The 27,770-nt window shown below is 46.0% G+C and overlaps 1 long non-coding RNA gene across 1 annotated transcript in view; it reads right to left on the bottom strand.

Annotated features, from left to right (window-relative positions):
* The window catches only part of LOC147582979 (uncharacterized), a 28,532-nt gene extending 3,352 nt beyond the window's left edge, over positions 1–25,180 (bottom strand). The window contains exon 1 of the long non-coding RNA XR_015244207.1: positions 24,633–25,180. This is a non-coding gene — a long non-coding RNA (uncharacterized LOC147582979). The remainder of the gene's footprint in view (positions 1–24,632) is intronic.
* Positions 25,181–27,770: the final 2,590 nt, after the last annotated feature.

The following is a 27,770-nucleotide window of genomic DNA, read 5'->3' as shown; positions in this document are numbered from 1 at the left end:
TCCACAGTCCAAGCTCTATAGTTGGTATCTCAACCTTTCATCGGGTTTCTCCAAGCCAGGCGAGCACATGACCACCAGTATCTTTCTTCCATCCGACTCACAGCCGAGCCCACCGCGTAGCTTAACAATAATATCGTGTCCTGTGTCCCCAAAACATTTGATAAGATCGTTCAGAACAAATACAGATCCCCCAAGGGATTATGGTCCTATTAATTTTGATTTTACATCTACGTTAGTCATATTAATTCCTCCTGGGCTGAGATTTATACCTATTTCACAATCACTATAGCAGCAACTAGAGAATCTTTTCATTTTCTGTTCTGATTTATTCAACTACATCTCTTTGCATCTAGAAAAAACTAAAAAGACTGTTTCTCAAAACATTTGAGAAGCTGAGGTGATTACGTAGAAACTGACTGTGCGATCACCAATTTCTTGGAAACCCTGTTGAGGTTTTTTGCTTCCTACCCACCACTGGCACAGCTCGTAACCACACCCCTTCTCAGTCCTTAAGGTGTAAGGCAGCATGTATTAAACTTTTTTATTTTTAATTTGAAAAAAAATTTTAGCCAGAAAGAAATTGAAAAAATAGCGCAAATAATTTTTTTTTAAGTTTATTTTGAGAGAGACAGAGACAGCGCGCGTAGGGAAGGAGCAGAGACAGGAGGGAGACAGAGAATCCCAAGCAGGCTCCTCACCACCAGCATGGAGCCCAATGTGGGGCTCAAACCTATGAAACCACGAGATCATGACCTGAACCGAAACCCAAGAGTCGGTCGCTCACCCGACTGAGCCACCCAGGTGTCCTGCAAAGAATTTTTATACATCCTTCACTGAGATTCCCTGAATGTTAACATTTCACATTCATTCTCTCTCTATGTGTTCATATACACACAGAGGATGCTCAATTAATGCATGTTGAGTTACTTGATAGCTTGAGGGCATCGGATTATACAACATCTAATTCTCCTTTTGAAGGAATCTATGATCTTATCGCTTGTACATAAGGTAAATCTTTCACAATGTTTGTAATATGTCTTCACACATCGAAACGCTAGTAACCAGTCAATTCAGCCACATGATAAGCTAATAGTTCAGAGGCAAATACTTGGCATTTCCCCCAACATCACACTAGATGCCAAGTCATACAAGAATTGTCTTATAAATAGGACATGAGTGAGAGTGAATTATCCCTGCCCAAGAAATAAAAAATTAGAGGAAGCTGAGACCCTTAAAATACAGACAAAATCAGCTGGGGTAGATCAAAGCCACCTTCCCACGTGGGACTCCCTGAAGCTTAGAGGCAACATTGATACCCGTACTCGTGGGTCCCACAAGTGCCACGTGCTGAGCAGAGGTCCCCAAGTCTGCGTGTTTGTTTCCCTGTGATCTCTGTTCTACTTGGTGACATTGTCACCAATTGTGGGAGTTGAGATTTCTCCTCAAAAATTTATTTCATTCCCAGTTTCTTTTTTTTTTTTAACGTTTTATTTTATATTTGAGAGAGAGAGAGAGAGAGACAGACAGACAGACAGACAGAATGTAAACAGGGGAGGGGCAGGGAGATGGAGACAGAACTTGTCAGCACAGAGCCCAACACGGGGCTCGAACTCATGAGCAGTGAGATCATGACATGAGCCGAAGTTGGACACTTGACCGACTGAGCCACCCAGGCGCCCCAAGACTGTGGATGTGGTTGTTCCTGTCCCATTGCCTCTTGTGAGGTTAGCGCTAGCAAGGGTAGAGATAGGCTGGCATGAAAGGAGCTTGGAGATGGGGCTCTAAATGCCACCACCAGGATAACTCCTCAGACTCGGAGGGACCATCAGGTGTCCTGGTGGTTTGTCAAGGGACCGTGGGGGGCGAGGGGGAAGGACCCCAGGGAACTGCCTGCCTACTCCTGCCTACGCTCTGCCCGTGTTCATCTCCGGATCGCTAAATAACGTCTCCCTGTTTCTTTGTGTTAAAGGTGAGCATTCAGCAGCGGTGTGTGGCCTGTTTTCAAACACGCTGCATCAGGTCAAGGCTAGACGAGAAAGGAGCTGTAATACAGATGAGAGAAGGGAGAAATTCTAGAATTCTAGAGACGAAATAGGCAGACCTTGGGCACTAAATGTGGGAAGTGAGCACGAGCGGCAGAAAGAGGCAAATTCACCCTGGTTGAGGCCCTACTGTGTGCCAGGCACTGCACATACATAGTAGGATTTATGTGAGGCAGCCTTCATTAGCCCCACCTCATGAGAAATCAAGTCTCAGAGAGGTGAAGTGACTTGTCGAGGTCACACAGCTAATAAGGAGGAGGTCAAGACACTGCCCATTAACATAAACCATTTTTTTTCCCCCTGGTTTAAGCAGCAAAACCTAGTCTTCAAATGAAATCTGAAACAAAAGCCCAGCATATAAAACAGATCTGCTCTCATGGGGCGCCTGGTTGGTTCAGCCGGAAGAGCGTGCGACCCTTGATCTCGGGGTCATGAGTTTGAGCGTCACGTTGGATGTAGAGATTACTTCAAAAATAAATACACTTTTTTTTTTAAGTTTATTTATTTTATTTTGAGAGAGGCAGAGACAGCACAAGTTGGGGAGGGGCAGAGAGAGAGAATCCCAAGCAGGCTCTGCACCATCAGCACAGAACCTGATGGGGGGCTTGAACCCATGAACCGTGAGATCATGACCTGAGCTGGAACCAAGAGTCCGACACTTGACCAACTGAGCCACCCAGTGCCCCTAAATACACTTAAAAAAAAAACAAAAACAGATCTGTTCTGGTTAGAAAAGGATAAAGGGAAAGGCAAAACTATGGAGACCGTAAGAAAATCAGTGGCTGCAGGGGGTTAGAGGGAGGGATGAACAGGTGAAGCACAGAGAATTTTTAGGGTATAGAAATGGCTCTGTACGATACTATAATGGCAGATACGTGTCATTGTACATTTGTCCAAACCCATAGGATGTACAACACCAAGAACGAACCCTAAAGTCCGCTATGGACTCTGAGTGGTGATGATGCGTCATCACTTGTAAGAAACATCCCACTCTGGAGGAGGTGTTGACCGCGGGGAGGTTACGCGTGTGTGGGGGGCAGAGGGATGTGGGGAGTCTCTGTACCTTCCTCTCAATTTTCCTGTGACCCTAAAACTGCTCTAAAAATAAAGTCCATGGGGGGCGCCTGGGGGGCGCAGTCGGTTGAGCGTCAGACTTCAGCCAGGTCACGATCTCGCGGTCCGTGAGTTCGAGCCCCGCGTCGGGCTCTGGGCTGATGGCTCAGAGCCTGGAGCCTGTTTCCGATTCTGTCTCCCTCTCTCTCTGCCCCTCCCCCATTCATACTCTGTCTCTCTCTGTCCCAAAAATAAATAAACATTGAAAAAAAAAATTAAAAAAATAAATAAATAAAAATAAAGTCCATGGAAATTTTCTTTTATTATTTTCTAAAAAAGTTTTAGTGTTTATTTTGGAGAGAGACAGAGACAGAGCATGAGCAGCGAAGGGGCAGAGAGAGAGGGAGACACAGAATCTGAAGCAGGCTCCAGGCAGTGAACTGTCAGCACAGAGGCCAACGTGGGGCTCGAACTCATGGTCCGCGAGATCATGATCTGAGCCAAAGTCAGATGCTTAACCGACTGAGCCACCCAGACACCAGAAATTTTCTTTTAGAAAGGATGAGGGATCTCTGGTCCCCCCCAACCCCCACCTCACTCTTCCCTTTGGAGGTCCCTGATGCCACCAAGGGTCTTTCAAGGCACAGGCAGTATGAAAGCCACCATCCCCACCACGAGAGGACAACCCCTTCTGTGAAGAACCCAGAGCAGCCTTCCGCAGGGTACGTTACATACGGGGTGCGGCCCTTTCTTCCACCCACTCTGATTTCCGTTCCTGGGACTCCTCCCCCAAATGGATAGCAGGGATCTACCGCCCAGAGGACGATCCTTCCAGGCGTTAGCCCCACCTGACACCTCTCAAGTCATAAGGAGCTCACATAACTAGAACGTGTTTGCCCCAGACCTCCGGGGGATCCCCTCCGGCCCAGACAGCATCTCAGGCCAGCTACCCTGCGGGAAGAGAAAGAGTGTTTAGAGACAGATGTGGCCAGGACAGCTCTGGGGCCCGGAGCTCCTACACCTTCCATTGCTCAGAAAAGAGAACGAAAGAGAAAAAGAGGTTTCCTGGTTCCGTCTCCCTAGATGGCAGGCATTTTTTTTTTTTTTTTTAACGACTAAAATTCCTATTTATTTCCTTGTCTCAGAGGCCAACACAGTGCAGAACCCCCGGAGGTATTTAACAAAGGCACACTGAATAAAGAATTGTGAGGCCTGTAGGGGGATTCTCTCCTCATCAGCTAGGGACTCGCTGAACATAGTATAACAGTTGCAATAAGTGATTCAAAAGCAAGGAGGGGCACCTGGGTTAAGCATCGGATGCTTGACTTCAGCTCAGGTCATGATGTCATGGTTCATGAGTTCGAGCCCCAAGTCGGGCTCTGTGCAGACAGCTCAGAGACAGTGGCTCAGACCATCTCAAAGAACTGTCTTTCCATCAGTAAAGTTTGGCTTTGAGTTGAGTTCCATCCCCTTGATGTGTGTGACTAATAGGATGCAGCAAAAGAGATGTCATTGCAGTTTCTGACCAAAGCCTCACTGGCCCTAAAGTTTTCACATCCCGCCTCTTTGGAATGGAAGAGAATTTTCTGCCCTGCTGCGAGAAATCCGCGCTGCATGGAGAGGCCACATGCAGGTGCTCCGGCCCACAGCACCGCCTAAGCCCCCAGCCAAACACAGCATCAACTGTGGCCATGGGAGACATACCATCTTGGACATCCAACCCCATTGGGTCTGCAGATGACTCCAGTCCCAGCCACCATCTGAGATTCCTGAGAGAGAAGGGCCCAACTGAGCCCAGGAAGCCTACAGAACTTTGAGAGGTACGTTCATTTCCTACGGCTGCCCTCCCACAGTACTATATACCGCGTGGCTAAAAACAATAGAAATTCATTCTCTCACAGTTCTCGATGCTAGAAGTCTGAAATCAAGGTGTAAGCAGGGCCGTGCTCCCCCTGAAACCTCTAGGGGAGGGTCCTTCCTTGCCTCTTCCAGCTTCTGGTAGTTCCAGGTATTCCTTGGCTTAATGGCAACAAGATTCCGATCTCTGCCTCCAATTGTCACATGGCCTTCTTCACTGTTGTCTCTGTCCAATTTCCCTCCTCTGGTGAGGACACCGGTTAGACTGGATTTGGACCCACCTTAATAACCTCATCTTAACTTGATGACAAAGATCTTATTTTCAGATAAGGTCAAATGAGGGTTAGAACTGCAACATATTGAGGCACCTGGGTGGCTCAGGCGGTTAAGTATCCAACTTCGGCTCAGGTCATGATCTCACAGTCTGTGAATTCGAGCCCCGAGTCGGGCTCTGTGCTGACAGCTCGGAGCCTGGAGCCTGCTTCGGATTCTCTCCCTCTCTCTCTCTGCCCCTCCCCCACTCGTGCTCTGTCTCTCTCAAAAATAAATAAACATTAAAAATTAAAAAAAAGAAAGAACTACAACATGTTTTTTTTTTGGGGGGGGACACAATTTAACCCACAACCCTTGTACACAAGGGACATAAGCTGACTATCTAAAGGAAGTCAGCCTATGATTAAAAAGTGGATATGCAGATAATTGAAATGTGAGTGGAAGATTGTTTGACTTGCTTTTAGTATAGATTTAAATTGGGTTTTGCTCTGTCTTTCTTATGATGTATTCCCCATTAATGTCTACTTTTACAAGAGTCAAGGTCTTTATTCTAAGCCTGTGCTATATAAATAACCAAAGGCTGAGTCAGAAGAGTTGTATCTGTCCCTGACGAGCTGTGTGATCTCAGGCAAATCAACCAGCCTCTCTGGGCATTAACTGCATTATTCAACAACCATACATTAGAATCCTACAATATCGTGGCAGCAGTAGGGGATCAAGTGTTCACACAGCCCAATGTCTCATTTCACAGCCCAGGAAGTCAACCCGTGTGAGGTGAAAGGAACTTCCAGTCATAAACCAGCTGTATTCTGATAGTATTCATCTGTTACATGAGGGGCTTGGGACAAATTTTCTCAAAGGCTTTTTCCAGTCATTAAGTGGATTCTGATTCTAAAACCATGAATCTATATTTTACTCACTTTCAATGAAAAAGAAATATTACATTCGACTCAGCTGACGCATTTCTGAGACTCAGAAGTTGTAACTGCCAAATTATGTCACCACAATTTCCTTGACTTTGATGCTTATGAATTATGAAGCCAGTGAATAGAAAGTTTCATCAAACCATCAAAAGCTAAAAATGATTTTTTTTTGTACTCTCAGTTTGCATGACTTTGAGGTTGCTGTTTTTGCTAGTCCTAATAATGTCTCCATGTTTTTAAAAGCCCCTCGAAGATCTCATCGTGGCATAGATAAAGCACAGGTCTCACCTACCAAGAACTCACTCAGGCTTGGAAAGGCACTCATTGCCTGATTTAATAGAAAAAAAAATAATTATTTGAGACTAACATGCAAAATAAAAGTATACATCACATATAAGTGATATATATACACATACACATATATAATATATACATATGTGTATATAGCATATACTCATACATCACTTTCTTTGCAAATAGGAAGAGATCTCAAATGTTGTATGGGTATGTGTTGGAATTGTGGGTTTCAGATGTGTATTAGATTCAGCCTCCAGTTATGCCCAGTACCAGGGTACAACACTTAATAACCTGCAGGAACATTTGTATGAACGAATTGCTTTTGGAAACGAAAGGCACGTGATACAGCATGTAAGTTGATAGTGACACCAAGCATGTGCTGGGTAAAAAGATGCTTCAATAATGTACCAGGAGAAAATCTGGGTAAGTGGGCTTAAGATACAGTTTCAGACCGTATGATTTGCCACCGTAGCAAAATCCGAGAATATGAATCAGAATTAAAGAGTCATAAAATGAGAAAGTGTTTGCTACCTCGTCAGAGCACGATACCAGTCGTGGGCTCCAAACGTGTCAGGAGCACGCAGGGACCATTTCTTTGTTCCTGGACGCTCATGGGCTCCTTCCCCTCTGTTCCCAAATCCTTGTGAAATGCACTTTTATAGCACTTGACCCATGCATAGTCATTATTAGTTTATAGTTCATGTCCCTGTCTAGGCTGTGAGCATCTGTGGGGAGGTAAATTATGTCTTAACTGTCTTCGTGTACCCAGGGTCTGCCCGTGCCTCGGGTACAGAAGGTGATCAATGAGCCGTGTTTCTCCAGTCCCTCCACCGACAGCAACAAAGATGCTGTGGGTGATGCAGACGTGAAGAGGGAGCCGAAATAATGGGGATTTGAAACAGAACAGATTTTTCCTCCCAGGCAGCTATGGGTAACTGTTAACAAATTTGTCGTTCATTCATACCTTCCCCATCCATCCCTGTCTCGGCCGGCGGGGTAACTTCTAGCCTCTGGACTGCTGGGTGACGCCCTCCTTACCCGCCGCCCGACGACGGCAGCCTCTGGGGCAGCTGTCTCCCCGAAGCACCTGCCGCAGACTCAGACGGGAGCAGAGAACCGCCTTCCGACCACAGGTCCTCCTTCCCACCAGCTTCCGCGGAGTCCGGAGCCTGACTCGGACGTGGCAGTGATGAAGGAGAGGGACGTTTTCTCTCGAAAAAGAGTTCTGGAAGCAGAGATCTTAGTGCACCTCCGTTGGGCCATACCCTTGCCAGGGGTCCTTCTGCGCAAAAGGGAGAGGTCCCCCCCCCCCCCCCGCCCCAGACAGGATCTCCTATCCCAGCTACAGTCCCCCGTCCACCCACGGGAGATGGCAGTTCAACTGTCACAGCCACGCGTCGTCCCCTCCCCGTTCCCAGATCGGGGACAGTGAGGGTCCGTGTCCTGGTTCCCCGCAGCACGGTCAGCGGTGCCAGGTCCCAGGCACTGGGCCTGCTGCTCCCTTCCCACAGGAAGACGAGAGCCAGCTGGACGTCACTTGTGAAGGTGGAGCTGGAATCTGCTGGGTGACACCTCGCCAGCAGGTCCTGCCAAAGCCTGAGCTGGTTGCCCCGCGGCTGCCTCACGAGTTGCACGAGAAGCTTCTCCCCTAATTGTCTTTTCCTCCCCGGTGCTTTTTGCCAGTGAGCCAACGGGAGCCTGGCTCTGCTCTTCACACAGCTCTGGGTCGGACAAAAGGCACAGCTGGTGACCAGGCAGCAGGCTTCGTAGAGACTTTTCTCTTTCCCTCGAGTTTCCTTTCCCACTGCTTTCTTTCAAAGGCATCTCGTAAATATCAGCCGAACCAAGGGGGGGCTCCTCCCATCTGCCTGGTACTTTCTGCATCACTAGTCCCTTCCGTCTTCCAGGGAAAGGTAAGCTTTGCTCCCGCCCTGCTCTCCTTCTCTGGTTTGGAGGCCGAAAGCTTCTGGTGAGCCCCGGTCTTGTCTAAAGAGGTGTCAGGAATGTTGCGCGCCACCCCACCACAAAAAAGGGAAAGATTAAGAACGGACAATGCTCTGAGGTTGGCGATGGCCTGGGTCAGGTGGAGTCCTTCAAGAGGAGTTGCGGAGAGAAGTAACCTAAGGCTGTGTGTAGGGTGCCCCTGTGGATCAGGCGTTTTCAGGTCCTCTGATTCACACCTCTTCCTCGCAATCGCCTCAAGAAGAGGGCAGGGTTCCCATTTCACAGACGGGAAAATGGTGGCCCAGAGATAGTAACTAGCCTTCCCAGGCTCCTTCAGCTAGCCCCTCCTGGCGGTCTACGAGAATAATTTGTTCTTGTTTCACTTGATCACATGGCTACACTTCATGTTCCTGTGCTCATTCTAGTCTCCTGTTTACGCAGAAGTCTCACAAATTTCAAGCATTAGAGAATTCAGGCTGGGAAGTGTCCAGCAACCTTCCTGGGTCAGCGTTCAAAGCAAGTACATCAGGGAGGGCAGACTTCCCAAAGCATAGTCTGCGGAGCTGGGTCCAAACTGTTACCAAGCTGCCCAGAGAAAAATACAAAAACTAACCACCTCAAAACTTCTAAGGCCAGGCTTTTCAACCTTGACACTGCTGATATTTTGAGGCTGATTATTCCTTCGTGGGGTGGGGGGTGGGGCCCGTGCTGTGCATTGTGGGACATTTAGCAGTATCTCTGGCCTCAGCCCACCAGACACCAGTAACACCCCCTCCCCAGCTGCCAACAGCCAAAAAATGTCTCCAGACATTGCCCCCTGTCCCCTGGGCGCAGAATCATGCCCACCCCCCTGCCAGTTGAGAGCCCCTTTTTAAAAGCAATTTGCCCAAGGATTTTCTATCTTTTCAATCCAATACTAAAAACATTGGACCTTGAATTTTGTATGTCTTCCTTGTTTTTTTAATTTCATCTCTCCAGCAATTCATTTTTAATGATTTTATTCAAGTATCAGTCTGCAAAGGCATGGGGGAAACAAAAAAAAAGCAAAACAAAACCGCGGTTTCCCCCTCAATGGTTGGAGAAGCCCTGTTTGGGGGAAGAGTGTAACAGACACCCTTGGGAGAAGGCCACCGGGGGGAGACAAGAACTATCCCACCAGAATCCTGTCCTATCCTGACCGATAACTGGGGGGGAGGGGGTGGCCCCAAACAGAGCCTTTTAATATTAAATTTTTGAAAACCATGTGGCAAAGACACAAACCCTCCTCGCCACCTCCCCCCATGTGACACAGCTCCCCTTAAGGTTTACCAGCTTCTCATCTCGTGCCCCCCCCTCCTTTCCTAGTCTGGCCAGACAGACATCCAAATGTCCTCCTTCTCTCCCTCTGACAATGGATTTTCAAATGGTGGCAAACCTTTTGCCCTTTCAGACAGCGCACGCAGGAAGGAAGCAATCTTGATGGATTATAGCAACTAGATTACTTTCAAGCTCTTGGCAATACTGTTTTTATTGTCGATGTCACCCACTTCAGCTCTGTATATTAATATGTCTTTTTCTGATGACAAAAGAAATACACGCTTGTTGTAAAATTTGAGTATCATCAAAATCTGTAACTCGAAAGGTAAAAAGAAGTCTCATCTCACTCTGCCCGGCTCCTCATCGTGAGAACCGAGGTTAGATCATCTTCCAGAACTGTGTGTACCTATAGATGTGTGTATGTGTGTATGTATATTTATATACATATTAAATATATATATTTAAACAAATGGAATCATACTATGTATTCCGGTCTGTAACAATTGTCCTTAGATATTAAAGGTTGCATAAAAAAGAAATGCCAGGCAAAGGTTCTGATGCTAAAACGAGAACAACTGAAAAATCATATATTTGTAAAGCAAAGAATTACTGAGAATATACCTCTCCAGATTTCAGAAATGTGAAAATCTGCCGACGTGTAGCCATATGGTAAGTATGTTTGTTTCCTTAAAGTTCACCCAAAAGGATTGTTCTCATGCAGTATTTATTAAAATGTATGTTTTCTGTCTAACGTTATTGAACAAAACAAATATTTCCCTGGACCAGCCTAACCATCTTATTAACTGTAAATTGCATTATCTGAAATGCAATCAATATTCTTCTGGTATACAATGCTCCTAACATATAATTCTAAACCACATTAGTACAGGGAGAAGCCTGCAGAAGATTTAACAGGCTTTGTCTTGCCTAGCTATTGTTCAGATTTCTTCATCCAGACCCTGCAGTCTGAACTGAGCATTAATTATCACCAAGAGCAGGGAAAATGTCATTTAAAAAAAAAAAAAAAAAAAAACAACTGACAGTCGTAGGTCAAGAAATGGCACTTTTAGGTTTGGATACCCAAATCAAACATTCCTTTCAAGAACATGCTGTGAGCGTATTTTATATATTCCAAGTTCTGAGCTGGGGGCTGTGGGTAAGCCGAAGGTAGTAAGGGTGTGGTTTCTGCCTTTGCAGAGGTCTCTTAGGACACGATTTCTCCCTCTAAGAAAGAATATACTGGGGGCACCTGGGGCACCCAACTCTTGATTTCAGCTCAGGTCATGATCTCACGGTTTGGGGGATTAGGGCCCCACGTTGGGCTCTTTGCTGACAGCACAGAGCCTGCTTGAGATTCTCTCTCTCTCTCTCTCTCTCTCTCTGTTTCTTTTTCTCTCTCTCAAAATAAATAAATAAACTTTAAAAAGAAAAAGAACATACTGTGAAACATTTTATTCTTTGGTGATTTAAGCTCACATACTGGATATCAAGTAAGCATTTTTGCTGATTAAGTACCTATTAATATCACTTTCTCAGTGGATGTAGACATCTCTTACCTCACACTGACTATAATTTTTTAAAGTTTTCTTAAATTGAATTCCTGCTAAATGAATCCTACCCTTATAAAATCAGACAGGCTTTCCCGAAACAAAACAAAACAAAACAAAGAGAGCACTGTCTTGGAATGCAAGAGAAGTATAATTTAAAAAGCAGGCGTCTAAAAAATCGCACGTACTGAAAATGCATGCATTGAGCAAACACTCAATAAATTTTCATTGTTGAATTAACATATGAATAATATTAATATTGGCCATATTTTTCAAATTCCTCTTTGTCCATAAAGGGCTTACCCACTTCCTAAGTCTGACTTGGAAAATGCCAACACAACCATCCGTGTGAGAGGAAATCTATCCAGAAACCCTGCCAGGAATTGGGTGTCTGTTTCACATCCAGTCTCACTGTAGTTCCTGGGGCTTTAGGATTTGGTGAAGTTCTACCTCACACGCAAACCTCCCTACTTATTTGGCTGTGCCTCCAAAGGAATTTTTTTATAGGCCTTGCTTTAATTTACTTCTACAGTTTACTTTGGTCTTACGAATGTATTCGGTAAAGAGGTTAAGTGGATAGTTGATTCCTTTCCTAAGACTACAGACTCTAATATCCAAGCCTCGGGGTGAATGGTCTGATCTCTAAAAACACCGCTCTCTCCTTTCTGACCTGGTGAATCTGACCCAACGAACACCTCCACCGTTCTCACCGGAGAGGCAGCTCCAAGGCGACCCAAGTTTTCACGGAGGGTGGTCACTATCCGGTGATCAGAGATGCCTTCAATGCACAGTCTAATAGTAAATACACCCTTACGTGTACAGACATGTTTACAACTACCACAAGTGTTGGATTTAAGATGATACACCTTTTGGGGCGCCTGGGTGGCTCAGTTGGTTAAGCTACTGATTTTGGCTCAGGTCACGATCTCATAGTTCATGAGTTCGAGCCCCACGTCGGGCTCTGTGCTGCCAGCTCAGAACCTGAAGCCTGCTTTGGATTCTGTGTCTCCCTCTCCTCTGCCCCTTCCCCTGCTTGCACTCTGTCTCTCTCTCTCTCTGTCTCTTTTTAAATTTTTTAAATGTTTTATTTATTTGAGAGAGAGAGAGAGAGCGAGAGAGAGAGAATCCGAAGCGGGCTCCAGCCTCCGAGCTGTCAGCACAGAGCCCGATGCAGGGCTTGAACTCACAGACTGTGAGATCATGACCTGAGCCTAAGTCAGATGCTGAACCGACTGAGCCACCCAGGCGCCCCTCTCTCTCTCTCTTTCAAAAATAAATAAACATTAAACTATAACAATAAATTTAAAAATAAAATAAAATTTTAAAAAGGATGACACATCTTTTACACAAATTTTGAAATTAATTACTAACTCTGTAATACATAAACGAATCTTTCTTAATTTTTCCCATGGTAGCTTTTATGCTGTCCCCACTCTTATCCCAAAGCTTTATTTAAAAGGTCACCTGGGGGTGCCTGGGTGGCTCAGTCCGTTAAGCGCCCGACTTCAGCTCAGGCCATGATCTCACAGTTTGTGGGTTCGAGCCCCATGTCGGGCTCTGTGCTGACAGCTCGGAGCCTGGAGCCCGCTTCAGATTCTGTGTCTCCCTCCCTCTCTGCCCCTCCCCCACTCACACTCTGTCTCTCTCTTTCTCTTAAAAATAAACATTAAAAAAAGAATAATAATCCTGACTTCCACTAGTCGCTAAAAGAAGAAAATCACTTAAACTCCTCCGTATAATTTGCCATAATATTCAAATTTACAGGCTTTAGATCAGGCTTCCCTTAGCAGGAGATGTTCTGTAGAAATCCTGAGACTCTCGGGGTGCCTGGGTGGCGCAGACGGTTAAGCGTCCGACTTCAGCCAGGTCACGATCTCGCGGTCCGTGAGTTCGAGCCCCGCGTCGGGCTCTGGGCTGATGGCTCAGAGCCTGGAGCCTGTTTCCGATTCTGTGTCTCCCTCTCTCTCTGCCCCTCCCCCGTTCATGCTCTGTCTCTCTCTGTCCCAAAAATAAATAAACGTTGAAAAAAAAAAAAGAAATCCTGAGACTCTCTACTGACATCATCGTCACATCAAAACCCCGACCTCACACACACACACACACACACACACACACACACACACACACACACGCCCACGCCCACACACACACACTCGCTCAGCTGATGAGATGTCAAGCCTACAGAATTTCAAATGACGTCAGCCACGGCTACTACAACGTTCTCGGCTGGCGAAATCTCACGATGAAGAGTCGGAAGTGTTTTAACAGTAGCCAGGAGGGGCGCCTGGGTGGCTCAGTCGGTTAAGCGTCCGACTTCAACCAGGTCACGATCTCGCCGTCTGTGAGTTTGAGCCCCGCGTCAGGCTCTGGGCTGATGGCTCGGTGCCTGGAGCCTGTTTCCGATTCTGTGTCTCTCTCTCTCTCTGCCCCTCCCCCGTTCATGCTCTGTCTCTCTCTGTCCCAAAAATAAATAAACGTTGAAAAAAAAAACAAAAAAACAAAAAACAGTAGCCAGGAGTTGGTACCACAATTTCCTGCCAGGATGTCACCCCCCCCCCCCCCCCGTAAATTCTCCTCTGTCCAGGATTAGTTCCCCCAGCAGGTGCTACATCCTCCCTCCAGAACTTTCCTGGTGCGCCCGATACTGTCAGTTACCCAGGTCTACAGGTAATGATTTTTTAAAGGGAGGAGCGATGGGAAGTGAGTCATTATAAGGTTGGTTTGGTGGGAAGGAGAGAACGGAGCCCTAGTTCTAGCTTTGTTATGTTATTATGGGGTGGAAAAAGATATATTGAAGTCCTAGCCCCCAGCACCCCAGAATGGGAACTTATTTGGAAATAGGATTTTTGCAGATGTAATTAGCGATGATGGGGGTCATACTGGAGTAGAGTGGGCCCTTAATCCAATATGGCTGGTGTCCTTACAAGAAGCAGGAAGACCACCATGGGACACACAAGGGAATGTCACATGACTGCAGACGCAGAGACTGGAGGAGGCAGGGGTTGGAGAGATGTATCTACAAGCCAAGGACACCAAGGGTTTCCAGCCACACCAGAAGCGGGAAGAAGCAAGGAAGGATTCTACCCAGAGTCTCAAAGAGAGGTTGACCCCGGTGACACCTTGATTTTGGACTTCCAGCCTCCAGAACTGTCTGACAATCCAGTTCTGTTGTTCTCAGCGCCCCAACTGGTGGCACTTTGTTAAAACAGCCATAGGAGACTGACCCAGGCACGTGTAGACATTGGACGAGACCCCCTCATCTTCCCGAGAGTTTTTGTCACTGTATAAAACAGGCTGGGGGGCGCCTCGGTAGCTCAGTCAGTTAAGCTCCAACTTCAGCTCAAGTCACGATCTCATGGTTCATGAGTTCGAGCCCCACATCAAGCTCTGTGCTGACAGCTCAGAGCCTGGAGCCTGCTTCGGATTCTGTCTTCCTCTCTCTCTGCCCCTCCCCGCTCACACACTCTCTCTCTCAAAAATAAATAACGATTAAAGCAATTTTTAAATAATAAAAAAATAAAACAGGCTGTGAGGCAGGTGCCACAGGACTGTGGGGAGCCTTTTGTGTAAAATAACTAGAAAACTCTGGTTATAATTTGTTTCCGTTCAATTCTTTTCTAAAACTAGCTCAGAAAGGGTGGGGCAATGATTAACCATCATTTGGTGGTTCACACCCGGGACAAGTTCGGTCACATTCTGAGAGCAGAACGCATCAAGAGTGCCAATTCCTTGCGTGGATGTGGAACAGATCCCGGCCCATGAGGGGGTCCAGCCACCTGGCACAGCGTGTCCTGGGCACTGCCGAAGGGCAGGTTACGTCTTCAGGAAGAAATTCTGAAAGCAACACTGATTTTACTCCTCACACCGGCAAACCAAATGAGCACAAGTTTTACTGAAGACCACAAAAAAGTCTATCTACAGTGTTCTGAGGATGAGTTGACCTTTACCGCTTTCTAGAAGGTATAGGTGTCGATTTGCACCAGCTTGAGGTTTTTGCCTCCATTTTTCTTTGATTGTTTTAGATTTCACAAGTAATTTGTAAATTACACCCTCCATTTAAAAGATTCAAATGAGGGGCGCCCAGGTGGCTCGGTCGGTTGAGCATCTGACTTCGGCTCAGGTCATGATCTCTCGGTTCGTGAGTTTGAGTCCCGCGCATATATCAGCACGGAGCCCACTTTGGATGGTCTGTCTCCCTCTCTCTCAAAAATAAATGAACACTTAAAAAATGAAATAAAAAAATAAAAGACTTAAATGAGGCGCGCCTGGCTAGCTCAGTCAGTGGAGCACGTGACTCTCGGTCGCGGGGTCAACGGGTCAAGAGTTCGAGCCTGCCCGTTGGGGGCAGAGCCTCCTTAAAAAAAATTAAAACTGAAAGATCCAAAAGATCCCCTCAACTCACCCCATTCTAAACGTCACTCTCTTTCTAAACCTAAGCCTCCATAAGCCTGTAGAGTTGTCCCTTCCCCCTTAGACACAGCCTGTATATTCAATCTGAATTTCGTCACAGTATAAGCTCTTCACGTTGTGCTCTGAGAATTTTGAGCTTTTATGATTTAGGTTGGGTATTCGATAGAAACTGTAAGTACCCTTTAAAATTTTTTTTCATGTTTACTTATTTTTGAGAGAGAGAGGGAGCACAGGGAGGGGAGGGGCAGAGAGAGGGGGACACAGAATCACAAGCAGGCTCCAGGCTCCCAGCTGTCAACACAGAGCCCCATGCAGGGCTCAAACTCACAAACCATGAGATCATGACCTGAGCTGAAGTGGGACGACTGAGCCACCCAGATGCCCTATAAGTACCTTTTTAAAGCAATTTGCATTTAACGTTAGGGCCCTGTTGTTACACAACTATGTACAATATAATCATACAGGTCTTACGACAAATGAAGACCGATGTCGTACAGAAAAAAGACGAGCTACACCTCGGAAGCTAACAGCAGTTAAAGTCCATGTTGGCCATGAAAGGAAAGTTCAGAATGCCCGTGAATGCGGTTTATCATTTCTGTCATGTCTACGAGTTCAGTGATTAGGGTTAGAAGGTTCCAAACTGAGTATGGGCTTGACAAAGATTCTATAAGCAACAAATGGAACCTGCCATCAAAATTGTTCCCTTGTTTACCTTAGGTCATGGGGCCTCTCTTGCAAGCCCAGAGTCCTTTTCTTTTTTTAAGTAGGCTCCATGCCCGACGTGGGGCTTGAACTCACGACCCTGAGATTGAGAGGTGGCTGTGCTACCAGCTGAGCCAGCCAGGCACCCCTTACTCAAGTCTTGTTTGTATCCTTTTTCCCCTCTGTGCAGCTGATCCACCCACGCCCTTCCTGAATGTATGTTGGCTTTGACCTTCCCAGAGCCACAGTAGGGCCTTCATGGCCTCTCCCCTAAATGGTGCCTGCCATCTCCTGACCAGACACCCTGGCCCCCCGGTGCCCTTGAAAACTTCCAGGCCCAAAGCTTCTTTGTCCAGCTATAGGAGATGAAGTGGGCCCAGTATTTTCTGGAGTAAAGATTTGAAGTTCTAATTAGTTCTCATAGGAAAAATGTGGCCACGCCTTCAGGTTCTTGGTTGGCCACCTCCTCACGGGCTGGCTGACTCCCCACGTGTGAATTCTTGGGTACCGCACGTAATGAGAATAAGTCCAGTTTTATGGGAAACGAGATTCATAATTTCCACTGTATTCTCAAGGACTTTCTTGATGCCACAAAAAAAGGCATAAGAACCTTTAAATATTAGAATCTCTTCTGAATTTCAACACTGGCCGGAGAGCAGATTTAAATTGGCTACTCATTCATCCACCCTTTAAAATAAAGGTAGGGATGGGGTGCCTGGGTGGCTCAGTCGGTTGAGCATCCGACTTTGGCTCAGGTCATGATCTCACAGTTCATGGGTTCGAGCCAAACGTCAGGCTCTGTACTGATGGCTCAGAGCTTGGAGCCTGCTTCGGATTCTGTGTCTCCCTCTCTCTCTGCCCCTCCCCTGCTTGTGCTCTGTCTCTCTCTCTCTCTCAAAAATAAATAAACATTAAAAAAAAAAATTTTAAATAGGTGGGGGGGGGGGTTTGCCTGGCTGGCTCAGTCGGTAGAGCATGCAACTCTTGACCTCAGGGTTCTAAGTTTGAGCCCCATGCTGGATATACAGATTACTTAAAAATTAAATCTTTTTTAAAAAAATTTTTAAATAAAGGTGACAGGGCCATATATTGCCCTACAGCAGGATCAATCCTTCATCGAGGTAAGTCACAAGATGAGAATACAACGGTACAGCCATGGCTTCTTGGGAAATGCCAAGCTTGACCCATGGTTCCTAGCTCTGACCTTGGCTTTGTATTATCAGGTTGTTTTCAATTTGCTTAAATTTCCCCACAACACTCACTACCATCTAACACGCTATGTCTTCTAGTTATTTATTTTTTTTTTTTGTCTGTCCCCCTCCATTAGGCTGTAAGTTTCATGAAGGTGGTAGGAACTCAATCCATTTCAGTTGAATGAATGAATGAACGAATGTCGTATTCTCCCACCATCCAGTGGAACTCTCCACATTACCTTTACTCCATCTCAGTCTCTCTGTCCACATCTAAATTCATCTGGACTCCGATCTCCCATTTGCAATTGCCTCAAATCTCCTCCTCCTTTTAGTCACCGCTGCCACCACCATTTTGCCCAGTGACCCATGAATTAGCTTCCTAAATAGCCTCCCTGGCTTAGCTCTTCCCTTGGTACACCCTAAATTGCCATGTCATATTCGTTCCTAAAAATATCACTTGGATAATGTCCCTCCCCATTTCCACTAGCACCCCCCACAAAAAAGGGAAGCAATCACAATGGCTCTAAAAAACAAGATGCTAACTTCCTCTTTATACTTCTCTGTTTTTTCTAATTTTTCCACATTAAAGGTATCCTCCTTTTACTATAAAAGGTTATGGAAGAGAAGACCCCAAAAGGCTCCCTCGTGCTTCCACAAAGACTCTCCACCATGTGGCCACCACTGTTCCCATGCCCTCAATTGCCCTGCCTGCCTCCTCCGAACGGTCTCCACCCTTCTACACACAGAGGAAGCTGAACTCTGCCCCGAACTTCAGTGACAGAGTCTCCCTCAGATCTCATGAGAGGAAACTAGATGGGTCGGGGCGATTCCAAGGCACGAGGGGCTACAGACGTCATCAGACGGAAGCCATAGGTAGAAGTCGCACATCTGACCAAAGAAGAAGCCCCAAAGCAAACACTGGAGGCCTTGGTTACACTGCTCTCTCCAGCACTCTGAAATTCCTTCTTCTCGCTCCATTAGGCTTCATTCGAACTCGCAGCGTTGCACTGATTTTTCTCCCCACTTGCTTTTTTCACGTGAGCGTGGTCACTGTGCTTTACCACTCAACAAACCGTAAGAAATCTACAATGCAAGCCCTCCTCTGCGGATAAAGGAAATTGATTTTTTAAATCCATTTGGATTCACCAGAAACAACTGCCTTTTAACACCCATCTGAACTCCTACCTAATTATTTTTAGGGCTCTGGGCTAGAAAGCAAATTGCATTATGTTCTTCTAAAAGTATATACTTACAGAACCATCTGCAGTCCCTTCAAAGTAAGTCACTTCTGGAATACATATTGTTATAAACTCTATTAGATCATAGAATTACAGGGCTGGAAGTGATCTAGAGAACTGACAAATCCCCACAGTCTTCAAAACCACATATTAACTAGGCCAGAAACTAAAAGGCTTGTTCAGAAATTTCCTGCTGCTTCCACAGCCCCAAACCATAAAAATATTTTTCGTGTAGAATGAGACCAAATCCATAAGCATTTTATTTTATTTTTTCATGTTTTTTTAAATTTACATTTGAGAGACAGAGAGAGAGCGAGCGAGTGAGGGACGGGCAGAGAGAGACAGAGACACAGAATCCGAAGCAGGCTCCAGGCTCTGAACTGTCAGCACAGAGCCCCACATGGGGCTCGAACTCACGAACCGTGATATCGTGACGTGAGCCGAAGTTGGAGGCTCAACCGACTGAGCCACCCAGGCGCCCCCATAAACATTTAAAATTAAAAAAAAAAAAAAAAAGGAATTCAAGAAGACTTTTCCAGTGCTAGGACCCATGATTGCTCCCCTTGCGAAGGACGAACTTCCACAGGAATCACGTGGACATCGGAGGCCAGCCCCACCCTTTCCAGTCCTACACTGTCACTAGGTTATCAGACTCAGTAGCCACCAGGAGCCAAATGTCACCAACAGAGTTGACCCCCACCCGTGTTGCCATGACAGAAGCCGGCAGAAAAGACAGGCTCTGCGACATTTATATCCAAACACCGGCCGGACTCATTCTAACCTGGACAAGTGCTCAGAAGCATGTTTTTATACAGTAAGAGCAAGTCAGGCCCTACTCTAAAATGAAACGTGTAGTAGAAGTCCCAGTCTCCCTCCTGTTGCCCTCCCCCACCCCATGCTGGCTTTTCCACCTCTCTCCTCGGACGTTCAGACCTCCCAGAACCTCCACCTTCAGCGGGAACAGCCAGACGCACTCAGCATTCATTCGTCCAACGCGGGTTCTTGGAGCAGCGCGCCCCATACTCTACATGGATATTCTCCTCTGTTCTTCACAGCAGGACTCTGATGAGCATCCTCTGATCCTCGTTCAGCGGGTAAAGGATCTGAGGCACAGAGAAGCTTGGTAACTTGCCCAAGGTCACACAGCTAGTAAGCAGTAAACGGAGCAAGAGACTTGGACCCAGAGGTCCGATGTCAGCAGCCACGCTCTTAGGCTACCTTATTCAACCTCCTCACGGGCCTGGGGCCTCCCAGCGCTGATGGGAACGGTGCTCAGTGTTAGGAGGGGGTAGAAGGTGGTGCGATGTATATAAGGAGAGAGCCTGACCCGCTCCGGGGACAGGAATAGCTTCTCTGAGAGTGAGACGTTGCAACTGGGGCCAGCAGATTGGAGAGTCAACCGTGGAAAGAGGTAGGGAGGCACGCTTCAGTCCAGGAAGTCAATCATTCATTCATTCATTCATTCAGACACTGAACTGCCACCAGCTGCCTCTCTTGGAGGCATCGGCATCTACAGTCCGTTCCGAGGCAGGAAGCAGAGGCTGAAGTTCAAGCACTTGTTAACCCTAGAAATACTGACCCCGTGTGGTTCCATCGTTAACCCAGGGACTCAAGAGCCGCTGGAGGCTGTTGGGCAGGTGGATGAGGACACTTCCCTCTCTTCCTGAGATTGTACGGCGGCCGCCTGGCGGGCAAGGCCATCCCTAGATGAAGGCCCTCCTCCGGTTCGTGTGCTGGTTACTAAGCCTCTCTTCAAGGAAAGAAACCAAGTGCCCCAGACTCTTGCTGCACTCCTTGTACAGGGATGGCCGAGGTGACATCTAAGCCACTCTCTGCCACTGAGTTTGGGGGAGGGATCTACTGAGCCCCTCCAGCCTCCCTGGGGCCACCCGGTGTTTGATTTACAGACCTGATAATCAGACGGTGACACAGGCCTGCTCCCTATAAGAATTCAGTTGTGCACCTTGTAAGTCCCTTACACTTGAATTTCAAAGTGTAACACCCCAGGCGGTGCGGTTTACTTTCTGGTCATTGTTAGCATCGTGGGAAAAGATACTACCTGAGCTGGAACAGACCTCTGAGAGCAACTCGTACAGTGTTTACCAAAGCGTGTTCCGTGGAACCCTGGCCCAGAGGGCTGCTCTACCAAGAAGAAATGGGCTGGCGATATCGGCTCCCAAACCAAGTGCATCGGCCTCCACACCTCAGAAACCTTCTCCGTATCAGTATCACTTGCGGCGCCCTCCTGGAACGGGTGCCCGGATCCCCCCCCAATCCCACCAGAAACCGGGGCGCTGTTTCTAACTACGCTCTTTCCCTTACTTCTTGCAATTCCTCCCCAGAGCTGTTCTCAGAGCTGGCCGCTTTTGCCCCATTTTCACACCCACCACCCAGCGTCACCGGTACCCCACCTCTAAAATATTACAGGCCTCCCATCGGTTCTGTCTTTTCCCCACAAAGCAGCCAGAAGGGTCTCTGCAATGCACACAAATGTCACTCCCCCAGTTAAAATTTTCGATAGCTTTTTGTCTCTGCCCTAGGACACAGCCCCAAATCCCCCCAAAGGCTTTTAAAGTTCCATAATCATCTGGAGTCAGGCCTTTCTCCGATTTCTCCAGCAGTCCGTGCCCTCTCCGCAAATAAAATGTTATTTGCGTTTTTCTCTGCCACTTTTTCCCCTAACCTACCACTGTCAGGGCTCCAAGCTCCTGACGGCTGCCCCTCCGCTGCCCCCTGACTCCCCCTCATAGCTCCCCTGGAATCCCCCATGGCGTGTTTTTGTGACACCCATGAACTTCACTGGGCGGGGTCTCCTGGGGCGGGGGGCTCCGCCTCGCATGATGCCTGGCTTAGGAGGCGTTCACTAAATGCTACCGAATAACCGGTAATATTAGAGGGAAAATAAAATGTAAAAATTACACCTGATGTAGCTCAGAATTGCCTAAACACATGTGCCCATGGGATTCCTCTCTCATTTAGCCTTGCCAAACTTGCGCTTCTCAGAATGTTCGGGGGGCAAGCGGGTCCAGCGCGTGTCTCTCATTTTATGGATTTCTGGGGCCCAGGCTGGTGGAAAGAGCTACCCAGGGTCACTTAGCACATTAGTTCTTGAAAGAGCACAGGTTGTTCTCAGAAAATAACCTACAGCATAGAATTTAACTATTTTAACGCTACCTGGAGATGTGTTAAAGCTAAGAAAACCCACAGAAATTAGAAACCTTAATTAAGAGGGAACAGCCAGGCAAGGGAGGTGAGAGACTGGTTTTTCATCACTCACACTGAAATAAAATTGATTAAACAGTTAAATGAGGGGCGCCTGGGTGGCTCAGTCGGTTGAGCGTCCAACTTCAGCTCAGGTCACGATCTCAGGGTTCATGGGTTCAAGCCCTGGGTCAGGCTCTGTGTTGACAGTGCAGACCTTGTTTAGGACTCTATCCGTCTCTCTCTGCCCCTCCCTTGCTCATGCTCTCTCTTATTAAAAAAAATAATAATAATAAATAAATAAAAAACTTGAGTTGTCTCATTCCTATGTGTGGCCCACCTGGCAGATACATCTTTCTCTAGCTGTATGAATACGGCTAGCTATACAGTTGACCCTTGAACAACTCAGGAGTTAGGGGCGTCGATCTCCCCCACCTGCCACAGTCCAAAATACGCACAGTACTTCTGACTCCCCCAAAACCTAACTACTAATAGCCTACTGTTGACCAGAAGCCTGACCAATAATAGTTGATTTACACTTATTTTGTATGTTATATATATATTGCAGGTTGTATTCTTACAATAAAATAAGCTACAGGGAGAAAATGTCATTAACCAAAACATCAGGAAAAGAAAATACATTTACAGTACTGTATGATAAAAAAATACATACCTTGGGGCGCCTGGGTGGCGCAGTCGGTTAAGCGTCCGACTTCAGCCAGGTCACGATCTCGCGGTCCGTGAGTTCGAGCCCCGCGTTGGGCTCTGGGCTGATGGCTCAGAGCCTGGAGCCTGCTTCCGATTCTGTGTCTCCCTCTCTGTCTGCCCCTCCCCTGTTCATGCTCTGTCTCTCTCTGTCCCAAAAATAAATAAAAAAAAAAACGTTGAAAAAAAAATTAAAAAAAAAAAAATACATACCTATAAGTGGACCCGCAAAGTTCAACCCTGCGTTGTTCAAGAGTCAATTGTATTTGACTAGATAGCTTTAAGGACAAAAGGAGGGGTGCCTGGGTGGCTCAGTCGGTTGAGCATCTGACTTTGGCTCAGGTCATGATCTCACGGTTTGTGAGTTCAAGCCCCGCGTCAGGCTTTGTGCTGACGGCTCAGTGCCTGGCGCCTGCTTCGGATTCTGTGTCTCCCTCTCTCTCTGCCCCTCCCCTGCTCACACTCTGCCTCTCTCTCTCCAAAATAAATAAACATTGAAAAAAAAATTTAAAGAGAAAAGGAGGTATCATTAGCATAAATCCAGGAAAATAGAAACGCATAACAGGAAAGGAAGAGGACACTGATGCAATGTTGGCCAGTTATTAAAATTAAAACTCTGGAGAATCAGACTCAGTAGTCACTAATGAACGAATTCACACAAAGCTTTACTGAGGCATTAGATTAAGCGCCCTGTAGCTCAGAGAAGGTAACTACTCCATTTTTTTTTAATGTTAACTTACTTATTTTGAGAGAGAGAGAAAGACCATGAGACGCAGAGAGAGAGGAGAGAAAGAATCCCAAGCAGGCTCTGAGCCATCAGCACAGAGCCCCACTCGGGGCTCAATCCCATGAACCCCGTGAGATCATGACCTGAGCACAAATCAAGAGTCAGATGCTCAACCAAGTGAGCCACCCAGGCGCCCCCTCTGCTCTGTTTTTTACAGTATGTGGCCCCAGGAGATGTTTTGTTTTGTTTTGTTTTCAAATAAGTTTCAATTTTAATAAGACCCTCTACATACACATTTGCTACTGAAAATTAAACTAGCACATCAAAAAAAAATGCATTACGATTCCAATTTTTGAGAATTGGATCTAGTCTTTGCACCCTGCCCTAGTTATAATTACGGTCTAGCCAAACCACCCAGTATTTTCCCTATGTGCCTCCTGCACAAGTTACTTGGCTTCCAATTTGATGTTAGGTTTTATCCTTTTTTTTTTTTTTAACATCTTTTAAAAAATGTTTTTATTTATTTTTGAGAGCAAGAGAGCCTGAGCGGGAAAAGGGCAGAGAAAGAGAAAGACACACACACACAGAGAATCCGAAGCAGGCTCCTGGCTCCGAGCTGCCGGCACAGAGCCCTACTCTACAAAGCGCTAGTCGGACACTTACCCAACTGAGCCACCCAGGAGCCCCCGGTTAGGTTTTATCTTAATGACTTCAGGCTTCTCAAACACACAGGCAACACTCAAAACCTACTAGTGCTTCCTTGGCTCAAATCAAAAAGTGGAACTAAAGCATCCTGAAGTCATTTGAATGCATACTACAGGATTCCTCACAAATCACTGATATCAAGGTAGAAAAGACAAGACAGAGCCAATATCCTAGACTATCAAAATATTATACCATGGAAAGCCTATTGACAGACCGAAGCTCCTTCTAGATCTTTGGATTCCAGTAGAAGTTGATGCTCAGGACTCAACTTGCTACAAAGTAGCCTGGAAACAACGATATAGCCCAGAAAGAGTGAGAAAAACTGAAACTCCAACAAACCGCGGCAAAAGAAAGAACAGGAAACGTTATGTACTTTCTCTGATTTACTGACCTGATGGGAGTTGTTTTGAGGGTGAAATGAGCTAATACTAGTAAAGCTCTCAGTACAGTGCTCGGCAGGGACGTAAATCTCAAAAAACAAAACAAAACCAAAAAAACATTAAAAGAGAGCTGACTTACCTTGGACATTGCAGATCTAGGACTGAGACCATTTCTATAAAGATCAAGGGCTAACCTCCTCTCCCCTACTCCCACACCCCATCAACCTCTTTGATCAGTACTTGCTCCGAGATTTCCTGTTAATTCCTTCAGGTCAGTAGAGGAGGAAAAAACTTTTCCTGGACCCTCTCACTTGCAGTGTACCGCTCCATGAATTGCACTGACTAAAGACAGTAGTAAGAGAAGAAAACAGAGTAGATTTGCGCGTGTAGCACTCAGAGCCGAGGGAACACTCCGTGATGAGTAACTCCAAGGTGGGGGTTAGAATTTGGAATTTATATACTTAGTAAGGGAGAGGAAGTGGGAGGGGAAGGCTCTGTGGGAAGAACACACAGGATTCTTTCGGAAAGACAGATAGGTTTTCAGGAGAACAAATGCAGAGATGAGGAAGTTTGTGATAATGTTTGTCTGTACAAGTTTGGGGGGCGGGGTCTTTCTGTCTTCTGGAGAGCCATAAAACTCTCCAGGGAGGGCATTTATGAGTAAGTAGACTTTCCCCAAAGAGGAAATTTATGGCAACCCTATTTCCCGGAAATTGCTGCTTCTGGTTAGATAAGTGAAACTCCAGAAAGTCGATACTCCTCTGTGGATTCTCAATTGCCCTCAACTCAAAATAATTTCGTGTCGAAGTGGCATATTTTGGGGTGACATATCCAGATTCCCTTCAAGTACTGTAAGCATTACAAAGGGGAGAAAAAGCTGATGTGCTTCACCAACTTCTAAAGATACCAGAGATATAGAAAGAAAAGTGGAGTTGTTGTACAAGCTAAAGATTACTACTACAGAAATTCCTACCTTTGTCAAAACAAAGAATCCTAAAATTTGTAAGAATGCCACCAGAGTAATTATCCGCCTTTAAAATATAGCATTTGACAACCTAATACCTTTCTTAATCTACTGCCTTTCTTAAATTATATATATTTTTAATCACCGAGACAGCTACTTCAGACTTCAGAATCTAAGTTCTTTGTATGAACATTTTTAGCAGTACAATTTTCAAATCTTACTACCTTAAATTGAAGGTTTTCTCCATTTTTCCAAAATTCTCAACCCAGCCCCAAAATTCCCAATTTCCAAAGTTTTTCTCACTAATCACAATAGGGAATTAGGAAATCAGCTCAGCCTTTTTCTGAATAATTTCCTGGTTTTGTCCTTACAGGAAGAAAGAACAGTAAGTTAGTAGGAAAACCCTAAGAAATATGTTGATTAAGAGCTTTAGTTTGACGAAGTTCAGGAAATCTGTCAGTTTCCCCAACAGGAATTTTTTTTTAATAAAAAAAAAAAATCGAAACTATCCTTACCAAAAAATTCAGATGCTGCCGATATCCGAAGGGCTCATTCATTAAATCTATTTCACATTTTGGTTTCCAAGGCGTGATTCATATCTGACGTATAAAGCCAAGGTTCAACCCTACATCCTCCCTCGAAGCCCTCTCCCTAAAGAAAAAGAACTTCAAGAGTTCGTTGGCAATGTTTTTTAAGTGCAAAATACTTCGCGGGCAATCTCCTCTCAGTTTGTTAACTTTCACCACGAATATTTAAAGCTTTGAAAGGTCACCAATGGTTTTGCATTTGCCTAATCAGTGCTTTTAAAGGAATACCCCGGGCCTCTGGTGGGGGAGGGGGGGGTCTAGAAAAAGTAATTTATGGGTGATTCAAGCTGCTGAAGAACTCCCAGGATAGGGCTTTTAGTGCACCCGAGGTTTGGGGCGGGGGAGAAGGGAGTCTTGCTGGAGCCACCTGTTTCACTCCCTAACTCACCTTTAATCCCTAACCACTAGAGACGTGGGTGTAGACGTCCAGGATCTGGGGGGAAGGGGCTCCTAATGATAAAAGGAAGCTGAAAGGTGGCACCTGCCAGGCCCGGGAGAGCGACCAGCAGGCCGGCGCCGGCGCCCCCTCCCTCCCCTGGCTGGCCACAAGCTCGCGACACTGACTCGAAACCCACCAGGACAGCGGGACAGCCCCGGGCGCCCCGCCTGCAGGCGAGCGCGTGGCTCGGTTTCCTTTGCAGCTTAGCGCGCGACCCCTCCCAGCCCGGGGCCAGCTGTCCTCGCCCAGACCCAGGCGCCACCCTCACCCTCGTGGCTGCCAGCCACCCTCCCGGTTTACTTTCATATTCAGCTAGGCACTACCCACAATGCATTTGTAAAAACGAAATGCAAAAAAGGTTAGTAGGTAACATAATTCTTACAGATACGACTTTAAAAATAGCGATTTTGTTTGGTTTACCTTCTGTTCTAATAGGGAAGTTGTACACGCCTTATTTTTCATGCTTATGGCATAGGCCATGAAAAGTCTCCTTACTTAGAAAATAGTCTGGATAGGAACTATAAATAATCGGAGATGCAGCTTATTTCATAGTTGGTCCGAGAGTTGTGGGTTATTGTTAAGTTGTTTAACAGTGTCTCCCCCCGACAACCATACTTGACTGGCTTTGTCTTTTGCCCCATCTAGAATGGTCACCATTGGCAATGTTTACATAAATTAACCAAAGTGCATACGAAAGTAACCTTAGTTTATGATGTGAAAAAGAAAAGACTTTCAAAATCATCTAGTTGTCTGTAATTTTTTTAGTAAAAATAGCTTGCCAGCAGCATTTATGCATTAACCGTCAAAGTGCCTACAGAAAAACAAAAACAAAAACAACCTACAAGAATGACATAGTTTTGATTAGCTTTAAACCTATTCAAGAGCATATTTGGATTTTAGAAATCCTATAAGGAAGATTGTTAACTTGTGGCTAAACAGCAATGTATCTCTCATTATAAATCAGGAGGGAAGATGGAAAAAAATCAGTTGAAGAACCTTCCTTTCAAGAATATATGTATAGTATCATCTCATGTATCTGTGTATATAAATACAGGCATGTTTGTAGATGGATAGAAAAAATCTGGAAGATATACATCGAATTGTTAACACTGTTTACATAACTCAAGGAGGGCATTTAAAGAACCTTTCAGAATTAAAAATATGTATAGAAAGTTTGTTGCCATAAATTTTATTATTTTGTAGGTATGTGTAAGCTCAGAATGTACACTTTTAGCGAAGGCTTGCTTATTTCACATATAAAGTGCGTAGGTTTCGCAGTCAGGGATC

The sequence above is a fragment of the Puma concolor genome, chromosome A2 (assembly GCF_028749965.1).
Source record: "Puma concolor isolate L17-30 chromosome A2, mPumCon1.1.hap2, whole genome shotgun sequence".
Classification (NCBI taxonomy): Eukaryota; Metazoa; Chordata; class Mammalia; order Carnivora; family Felidae; genus Puma; species Puma concolor.
This window is presented reverse-complemented; position numbering and strand designations above follow the sequence as displayed.